Source organism: Netta rufina (assembly GCF_964035555.1).
Source record: "Netta rufina genome assembly, chromosome: 2".
Classification (NCBI taxonomy): domain Eukaryota; kingdom Metazoa; phylum Chordata; class Aves; order Anseriformes; family Anatidae; genus Netta; species Netta rufina.
Genome location: NC_140124.1, coordinates 1324859 through 1335513, shown reverse-complemented (window position 1 = coordinate 1335513; position 10655 = coordinate 1324859).

Genomic DNA, 10655 nt, shown 5'->3' with positions numbered 1-10655 from the left:
CTTTTTGTCTTCCCTGCTCCTCAAGGTTAACCTTTGTTTTGGTGCCTTTGGGCAAAAAGCGACTAGAAGCAACACCTTTGAACACTGGGCCTTTGATAAAGCCAGCTTTCTGCACGGTTTCAGTCTTGCTCTGGAAAAGACAAAAAAAAAAAAAATGCTGTTAGAAGAAGGTTTTTTTAAAAAAAAACAACTCTGTTCTACAGGAGCACTGAGCAATTTTCTTCTACCTGGTGAATTTTTTATGATTATAAAATAGAAATTGATATCCTGGGCTGAAGTCTGGGACAGTGCAGCCACGCTGCTTTTCTGAGCCTGCCTCTCTTTTGATCAAAATCAATTATCTGCTCATTTCGAGTCTCGAACAGTATCTCCTCTGGGATTCAGGCTGAGGCTTTTTAACTGACTTATTAATAACCAAGCTGAAAGTTCTTTTTTAATTCTTATTAAAAAAAAAAAAAAAAAAAGAAGGGGTTCGACACACTAAGTTAATCGAAGAGAGAGCGCCACTTTATTTGTTCTGTTTCTATGGTCTCACACCAAACACCCTGCACTTTTAAGCCTTAGGTGTGTTTGCTTTCACACCCTGGCAGACTGCACCTGGATGCGTTTGGTTTCGGGGTGAGTCAGGCTACCAAGAGCCACAGCCACAGCTTCAGGCCCCGTCCTTTCCCACGTGCTGCTTTATCTCGGGCATTCACCCTTCCCGACAAGTCTCGGGCTAACAAACAGGTCAACACAGAGTAAAGAACCTCTCACCTTACAGAACGCAGTTATCAAAGCCCAAGATTAGCAGCTTTCAGAGCAAAAAGCAGAGTGTGTTTATTTGCCTTGGCGTTTGTCCACCTATTTTAAAGCTCCAGGCTTGTCCCCGCAGAAGCTCTATCGCCATCCACCGCAGCGGAACGAGAGCACGATCCCCAAAGACGAATGCTGTCACGCTGTGCTAAAGGGGTGCTCCTCTCCATCTCCCTCATCCCCATAAATCCAAACTGCATTATTCTAATCACACTCTGGGCGAGGAGCATGACTCTAATGCAAACAGTTCCAGCAGTCGGAACACCGTACACGGCCAGGTTTCCCTCCCGTAACTACTGCATGAACACATCGCTGGCAGCAGCAGAGGTTTCCTGCTGCCCACGGTGACTTACGATGTGCTTAGTTATCCTTTAACTTCTGTAACACAACACACAGCTGCTAAGGCTAAAGGCACCGCGGTAAATTATTAAGGAGGGTGGTGGAACGGAAGCCCCATCCCATTTTGCTTGCATGCCTAGATGTAATTTAAACAAATATAATCTCATATCCGACGAAACACGTGGGTTTCCTATTTTCATTGTGTGAACCATGTCACGGCCTCCATATGACTTCGTCTTGGCTACCCAGCCTAGCATCATGCATGCCTTGGGGGCAAAAAGCTGAATCCTTTACAACCGGTGCCACCTCACGGGTGCTCTGAAACGAGCTTGGATGCTGAAAGGGCACCTTTCTTGAAAAGAGGCACGTCCATGTGCTTGTCTTCCTCACCCTCATCTCTAGAAAGGCTGCTGAAAATGCTGTTTTCAAAGGGATGAACGCATTAGGAATTATCTATTTTTTGAACCTAGACAACAGACTAAGTGCACACAACCAAATTCACGAAGCATAAAGGACAAAACCAAGCGTTCAGCCCACTTGGTTGGAGTTTCTACATGTCTGAACGCTACCGAGACCGTCCTCCGAGAGCAAGGGAACATCATTTTGTGAGTTTGTCGGGTCACTTCTTCTCCTTCTGTGACCAGAAATTGACACCTTTCTACCCTGACCTGGGCATATGCATTGAAGGAACCTAAGTGCAAGAAATCAGGTTCCTATCTTCACACATATCTAGATGTCTAAGGGAAAAAGTCTCCACAAATCTGAATCCAAACTGTTATCATGGACTGGATTCACCTGTTATATCAATTATACACTATATAAATACATATAAATATAAAAAATCACAGTAAATACAGGGCATCAGCATTCTGGAGTTGTCTTAGTAGAACTTTGGTGAAATTATTCATGTCCAAAATTCAGTTACGGAAATCTATGCCAGTTGTTTTGATTACAACCTTTCTATCTCTAAGCACAACAGAGCTGAAACCTGAGCTCGCACACGAATAACAGGGTTTGGATCCAGCCACCTTTGCACAAAACGCAGGACTGGAGGGAAGAAAATGAGCTGCAGAGCTTCATTCCGCTGCTTTTCGTATCTCTTCAGCAGAGATCACGCATCTCAGAACAAACGTTTCAACCTCACATGCTCACCCTTCCAGGGATATTTTTTTCTCCTTAAATAGCACCAAGTTTAAAAAACATGCCTTACATAAATGTAAAATACATTCCACAGGTAGCTTTTGAAATTTAAGAGGGAGCAATTACTGGCAGAGTAGTGGAAAAGTTCTCCTGCCTTTCATGTTTCACAGACAGCAAACGCTCCCCAGCACGCTGCTGTGGGCGTAGTGCAGCGGGGGAAGGCGGCAGGAGCTCGCTCTGCGTACTCCACGGAGATGAATGACTGCTGAGGAACGACTGAAGCAGCACGAGGCAGTGCCCCTGCAGCTCTCCAGCTGCTGGGAAGGCAGGAGCACGCACAGCACGTTCAGCCAGAGCAGACGTGGTCCTGAAGCATCAAAAATTATTTAGCGGCGGTCTTTCCCTCAGCTGGGGTGTCATAAAACGTTCCAGTCCCGGAAAGTTTCCTCCTTTCCCCACACATTAATGCAGCAGAAGGCTTCGTTTTCCATGGATGAAGTCCTTAAATATTCATCTTGTCGTGGTGCAGAGAGCAGAACCTACCTACAGCAGTGACTCAGAGGCACCACCGCGCTCTGCTGCCCGCGGCCACGAGCAAAGAGATGCAGAGGTGGCACTGAGGGCAATCCCTGCCCCTCCAGACCTGACCATTGACCTGAAAACACCCCAAAACACCAGGATAAAACATGAAGGTGTCCCTCGTCCCTGTCCAAGCAGGCGGGGTTGGGTTTTGCCCTTTGGTTTATCTGGCCCCAAGGCTCAGGAAATCCCTAACTCCGAACAACCACGCTGGGCTAAAGTCTGTTTCAGGAGTGCCATAAGAAAGGAATTAATTTTACTCACCTCATTTTCTTCTTCTCTATTGCAATCCAGCCGGGAAAACATGCAAAAGAAAACACAGAAAGAAGGGGTGAACATCAGGCAGAACCACAAAACTCACCCTTAGACCTCTGCCACCCCAAGCGTGGCCGCGCCAGCCTGCGCCCAGCCCACCGGCAGCTTCGGAGGGCACCTCGGGGATCTGAACATGGACAATTCTGCAAGGAAATTTGCTTTTCCAGAGCAAATCTCCCAAAACCAAGCATCCTGAAGGATGCTGACGGCCGGCAAGCCAGCCAGGATCCTGCCTCAACAGCCGAGCAGCTCCTCCGTGAGCGAGGAGGACGAACCGCGCTGCTCCGGTCTCGCCGTGCCCGACACCTGGAGAGCCTCGGGAAATATTTTGGCCCCTCGATGGAAACTACACGAAGGGATGCAGAGGTTTCAGGCACGTTTCTGCAGCGACAGCACGGAAACAACTGAGTATTTCCCCATTTGAGCAATCAGCAACCGAGAATTAGGAGCGACCGGCTCGAAAGCCCGATTGCCAGCGGTAAAAATACGGCAGAGGCTCGGGTCCGGCTGATAAAGCTTATTAACGGGGTATAAATCACCCCTACAGCAGCAATAACAGGGCTTGTGTTTATTGAGGAAACACGACCCGGCAGCTTGAGCAAGCCGTGGATACACAAAGGGCACCGCAGGTGATTTAATGGGGTTGGGAACATCGGTAATTCAGCGCCGTGCCGACGGGGCGGCCGGAAGCCTTTAGGAACAGCATTTCGGCACAAATTGCTGCCCAAAAGGAGCAAACCCTTTTTAGGATCTCAAAAAGTAGAGTCCCAGACTTGCCCAAAACGCACGGCCATCAGGAAGGAGGAGTTAAAAGCTCAAAAGCGAGCACTGGAGGGGGTGAGAACAGCACCAAGGTCAAGCACGGCCGAGACCCAACCCCAAAACGTTCACACCGGTAACCAGATGCAATCAATAATCAGGTCCCGGGGGCAGCTCTCAGCCACGGAGATTTCCTCGAGAGCATCCAGCAGCCACTTTTAGGCAAACCAGAATTATTTTTTTTCCCCTCTGTTATCGCCGGGAAGGGGTTTCCGAGAGGAGCAGCCAGGAGGCAGCCGGGGCTGCAGCCTCTTCCTTTCTGCCCCAGCCTCGAACACAAAAATCGGGTTGCCAAAATGAGGCAAGGCGCCGGGAACGCTTTGCCAAAATTCCTCCCACGCCGGGCTGGGAGTCACACGGGTTTTCCACGATAGGAGAGAGAGAGAGAGAGGAAGCGAAGCAGGATTGTCCCCGAGCCGGGGACACCGTCCCAGCACCCAGCTCGTTGCTATCCTCAGGCGTGGAAAAGGAAGAGTTGTTAAAATTAGCAACGGGCTCGGGCTTTTACCGGCGTTTTTCTGCGAATTTCAAGAGGAAGGGCTGGCGAAAACCCGAAATAAAACGCAACGGATGGGTCTGCAAACACACCACGAACCCGCACTGCTCCCGGAGCGAGGAAATCCCAAATTCCCCACGCCCTGCACACGGTTTACACCTCCCCAGCTCGTCCTGGGCACAATAATAAGAAAAATACAGGTGTATTTTTCCTCCCCAGGCTCAGCATCCCTTAGAGATTCGTCGGTGTGAATGAGACTTTTCTCCTTTGTAGACTTCTCTCCTTTTCCAGGCGGAACCCACAGCCCAAGCTCGGCTTTGTGGGGCTTTGTGGGTTTTGCTTATGCTAAAAAAGCCAGCAAACAGCACGCCCTCGGGCTCCTGGAGCCTAAATGCCAAATGCTGGCATGCATCAGGGCAAAAGTGGGGGCTAAGCAGAGCCTCATCTCCCCTAGCTCCTTTTTTTTTTTATTTTCTGCAAGCCTGCAACTCTTTTTATCTAAGACCTGCAGGGCTAACGACTCTGCCAGAGGGGAAAAAAAAAAAAAGCCTCAGCCTGGCATTATGCAGGCATTAGCACAGGTCCATCTGAAAGCCTCGCTGCTACCTGGGCAGCAATCGCCTCCTTTTCTTAGGGAAAGGGAGTGCAAAAGCCAAAATCCCGGAGGAAATGGCAGCCTGGGGACTGCAAAAAAAAAAAAAAAAAAACAACACAAATTTGGGGAAAATCTCTGCAGGTTTCAGCGCCGGGTTACGACTCTGCTGCTGGTGCTCGAAAGCAAAAAACCTTACGGGTCTGAAGCTCTAGCACACTGCTTGCTTTGGGAATCTGGAAAAAAGGCAGGGATGTTAATGGGCGACCCCGCTCCGTCCCCCGAGAAGCCCCGCAGAGGAAGGGACACGGCCCACGAAGGCAGGAGGGGGGAGAAATCAAACGTTTGGCTCCAACAGAAGCTGGAAATCCAGGGAATTGCTCCCAAAACTGAGGTGGGAGCAGCTGCGAGCGGGGCTGCGCCCATTGTCACACCCCCAGCCCTGCTTCCCCGGCTCAGCACCCGCTTTTGGGGACGGGTTTGGGGCTGCACCTTCGGGTGCTGGTGGCTGGGGTCAGGGCAGGGGAAGACACCGCCTCTCCTGGCCTGAAATATGAAAAAAAAAAAACAAAAAAACAGCAAATTCATCACGCCAGGCAGGCTTTCCTGACCACAAACTCCCCCAGCACGGGGGAAAGAGGCTCTGCAGCAACCTTTTTTTCCCTTTTTTTGCTCAAAATCCATCCCTGCACATCGCTGAAGCCTGGTTTAGCAAGTGCTGAAACCAACTGCCCCCACTGAGTTAAAAAGAGCTCGACACCAGGAATTAAAACCGGAGTTTGGGGGGAAATCCTGCCTAAATCCTGCTTAAATATCAGCTCCTGGCCCCCGAGCACAAGGCTCGGAGGGCACCGCCGCCCCCGAGGGAGGCGAGGAAGCTGGGAAAAGGCAGAATTACAAAATAAAATCCATCCCCCAGCAAAGTCCTGCGCTCACTTACAGTCATCGCGGCTCCACCTCACCTGGGCAGCACTCGGGGCTGGGTGCTGGAAGAGGGGGAAAAGGGGAAAAAGGGGAAAAAAAAAAAGCAACAAAAGGAAAAGCAAGGTGGCCCCTCCTCTGGGGGGCAGGTCCTGGGGGCAGCTCCTCCAGCAGGGGCTTCCACCCACCCTCCTCCTCCTCCTCCTCCTCCTCCTCCTCCTCCTCCTCCTCCTCCTCCTCCTCCTCTTCTTTGCCAGAGGAAGCAGGAGCACAAGGCTCCGGGGTTTTTTTGGAGCTCGGATCTCGATGCGCAACCTCTGCGGGTGCATTTGGAGCCCCAAGGCTTTAAGGCAGCTGTGTCCTGCTGCTCTCCGTCCCGTAAAAAATCCTGGAACTGCTGTGGGAAGCTCTGGAGCACGGAGCACGCGGCGGGTTTGCTCGGGCACGGCTGCGAAGCTCGGCTCTTCCTCCCCTCCTCCTCCTCCTTTACGATTTCCCATCAATTTTTGCCTCCTGACCTGGATTTCCCATCAATTTTTGCCTCCTGACCCGCGTTTTTCTTCAGCCCCAGCCTCTGCCCTCCGGGCACGTTCCTCCTGGAGCCCTGGGGCCGATCCCAAAAGCGTAAAACGTGCCGGGGAGAGGCAGCAGCAGGAAGAGGAGCACCTTCTGGAGAGCCCAAACCATCTCCAGAGAGGCAGAGGAAGAGAAAAAATTGAATTAAACCGAATCTGGTCCAGCAAACGCCCTCCAAAACTACCAAAAAAAAAACGGTTTTCTCCAAACTTCTCGGTGACAGCAGAGAAACACAGCAGAGCCCTGGATGCTTGCTCCGTGCCCGCGTTGATCGAAGGCTGATGGCACGTGTTACGTCCTCGTCCTCGTGCTGTGGCCACATGAAGCCCGCTCCGAGCCACTCCAAGGCAAGCGTCGAGCCACGCGGGGAGAGAATTAAACAAAAAACACGGCGAGGAAGCTCTCTGAAAGCCTCCTCAACCCAAAATCCGGGTATTCGGCCTCTTTTTTCAGCCATCCCCTCGCCCCAGGACTTGGGGGCGCTGAGTTTATGTATTAGGTGTTCCTGCAGGCTCAGCACGGAGCAATTAATTACCCGCAGGTGATTAAAGCTCCCGGAATTGTTTGGAAATCACAAGCTCCTGCCCGGTAGCCTGCAGCCGCCGACGGCTCTGTTCTCCGGCCTTAATTGCTCCGGCCTTAATTACTCCATCCCGAACCGCTCCGAATTGGCGAAGGCACGGGTCCCTCGACTGCTCGACGCCCCTTTTTTGGTGCTGGTGGTGGTTTTTTTTTCCCCTTTTCCTAACGCCTCCGAAGGTGAACGCTGTGAATCCCACGGAGCTGCTGCTGCTGGGCCGAGGGAAGAGCGGCAGAGCACTGGGGGGAAGCTGCGGAAAAACCTGGGGAAGAAGAGCCCGGAAAGCCATAAAAAGCCCCAAATTCAGGCTCCGAACCCAGAGCCCGGCCTGCCAGCTGAAACAAGACCCGAAAAAGAACCCGGGTTAGGCCCTCGCTCATCAGAGAGGCGTTTTGGGGCTTAAAAAGCCTTTTTCCTTAAAGAAGCTGACATCCCCCTGCTGCTGACAACGCATCAGGGACCTGGGTTTGGGATTTTAGGCTCCGCTCCCTGCCGTGTGCCTCTGCCTTGTGCCGAGGCGCTGGGAGGCACCGAGAGCGATCCTGGGGGCAGAAGCAGCAGGCAGAACCCAAATCCCTACAGGAAGCCAAAAAACAAGCCCCAAAGCGACAAAAAGCCCACGGCGCGAGCAGAAAACTGGAATTTGGGGCTGTCTGGATCCATCCACCTCAGCGTGGGACCTCACCAAGGTCCCACCACGGCGGGACCGTTTCGTTCAGAGCGCTTTTTTATAAAAGCTGTTGGAGAAAGCACCCTGGCTTCTCCCCGCAGCCCCGTTTTGCACGCTCAGAGGCTGTTTCGGCAGGGGACCAGCACTCATTTCACTCTAAATTAGCCCAAAACGCAAAATACCTACACCAGGCTAGAACTCGGTGGCTGATAGTGGAGCTATTTGAAAGCAACGGGGTGGAAAGCTCGGGACAAGCAGGAGCACGGTGCCCACCTCCAGGGCTCGCTCCTTGTCCCACACAACCCTCCCGCAGCAGGCAAACACATCCCAGAGAACCTCAAGAACTACGGCCAGCAGTCCTAGCCCGGCCCAGCACCAAATCCTCCGTCTCTCCCTAATTTTAGCAGGCTCAAACCGCAGGCATCGTTCCGCGAGGCCCCGCTGCAGCTGAAAACAGCTCCCCGGCTGCTCCAGGCGGGCGAGCGCACGGCTCAGGGCACTCGCTCGGGAGGTTTGCTCTGCTGTCCTTGCTCCAAAGGGGCTGTTTCTAGCTTCAATTCTGCTCCAGCAGCGGCACGGGGCCGCTACGTGCCGGGTGTTTGCCTCCTCGCAGCCCCGAGCTGGCCGCCGGTCCCGGTTACGGAGCAGCCCCGAATCCTTTGGGGTGGGAGGGGGGACGTCTACAAATGCAAAGACAGCGTCCAAAGCAACAAGAACAACAAAAATAATAATAATAATGGAAATACAACGTGAAAAACACCACGGGCAGCTCTTCCACAGGCAGCAAGGAAAGCAGGACGATGTGGTGGAGGGGGTCAGGGGAAAGCCCCGTGATGGGAGAGCCACAATTCACCGGCCATGAGGAGCTCCCCCTCCTTTCGGAGCCCTTTCTATCCAAAAACGGGGCAGGGACTCACTCCCCTCACCTCCAAACAACCCCAGACGGCGGGGAGAGGACGAAAAGAGCTTTAGGGGCAGCACCCTGAGGATCCCAAGTGCTGCCACACACACCCACAGCCAAAAAGGGGCCAAAAAATAAAAACACCCTGGCACACCTCCACCACCAAACTAAACCCTGGGACCCCCCGTACGGCCCAACCGGGGTCGGTAGGGAGCAGGGCAGCGTTGCCGGAGCCCTTCCCCTTTTTTCCCTTCCTCCCCTCCGTGGGCTCCGCTCCGCTGCCGGCCTCCCCCCTCCGCCTCCCGGCCGCGGCGCTCACGCAAGACCGGGGATGCGCGGCCTACCCCGGCCTCCCCCCTTCCCCGCTCCGAAGCGGGCACAAAAAGCACCGGGAACCGAAGAAACACCGGGAGACGAAGCAGAAGAAGCGTTCACCCTTCTCCCTTCCTCCTCCCCTCCCTTCCTCGAGTTTTTTTTTGTTTTTCCCCCTTTCCCCACCGCTCCCGGGGCCCGCCGAGGCCTCAGGGCCGCGGGGCCGGCAAGCGGCGGCCCCAAGGGGGAAAGGGGGGGGGGGCTCGGTGCTGCTCCCCCCCCCCCAACCCCCGGTGCTGCCCTCGCTTACTCCGGGGTGGGGTGCTCCGGGTCGTAGAAGTCCCCCATGGTCGGGCTGAAGCCGTCGGGGCTGAGAGGAGAAAGAAGGGAGAAGGGGAGGGGGGGGGGGGGACGGACGGGGAGGCCGCTGTCCGCCCCCCTCCGAGCCCGGCCTGGGGGGGGGAGGCTCAGGCTCGGGCTCGGGCTCGGCTCCGCCGCCTCCTTTCCCCCCCCTCACATCGTCCGCAGGGCCCCGAGCTTCAGCGGCCTCCGTTGGGGCCCCGCCATCCGCTCGCAGCCCCTGGCCCTGGCCCTGCCCGCCCAGCACAGCGCCGAGTCCGCCCCGGCTCCTCCTCCTCCTCCTTCTCCTCTGCCGCCAGCACCGCCGCGACGCCGCTGGTGCTGGTGGTACTGGGGGTACTGGGGGTGATTTTGGTTCTCATCGGAGCGCTACGAGAGGTGCTGGGATGGGGAGAAGCGGGAGGAGCCCCCCCCTTAAATCCCCCTCCGGGAGCAGCGCGATCCCAGGGATCCGTATCGGGATGTTGGGGTGCCCAAGGAAAAACGGGAGCCCCCCAGGGTCAGCGGGATCCCAGGGATTGGGACCGGGACACTGGGGTCCCCAGGGATATCTGGGATCCCCCAAATCAGCCCCGGGACACCAGGACCCCCCCAGGATCACCAGCACCCCCTGGGACAAACGGCGTTCCCTGGGGTCAGCATCAGGATGCTGGGACCCCCAAGGAAAAACGGGAGCCCCTCCAGGATCATCAGGACCCCCAGGATCACCTGCACCCCCTGGGACAAGCAGCATCCCTTGGGATCAGTTCCAGGACATTGGGACCCCCAAGGACATCTGGAATCCCCAATTCAGCCCCAGGACAGCCGGCACCTCCTCAGGATCGCCAGCATCCCCTGGGATCAGCACCAGGACGCTGGGACCCCCAAGGACGACCGGGAGCCCCCCAGGATCACCAGCACCCTGTGGGATCAGCACCAGGACACTGGGGTCCCCAAGGATATCTGGGATCCCCCAAAATCAGCCCCAGGACACCGGCACCTTCGCAGGATCACCAGCACCCCCTGGGATCGACACTGGGACAACTGGGGTCCCCCAGGATCATTGGGATCCCTGGGATCACCAGCACCCCCTGGGACAAGCAGCATCCCTTGGGATCAGTTCCAGGACACTGGGACTCCCAAGGACATCTGGAATCCCCAAATTCAGAACCCAGAATGACCCCAGGATCGCACCCGGGACCCTGGCACCCCCAGACCCCAGCTCCCGCCCAGACCCCCTGCCCCACACCCACCCCATTCCTCCTGCTTGAAGGACGACAC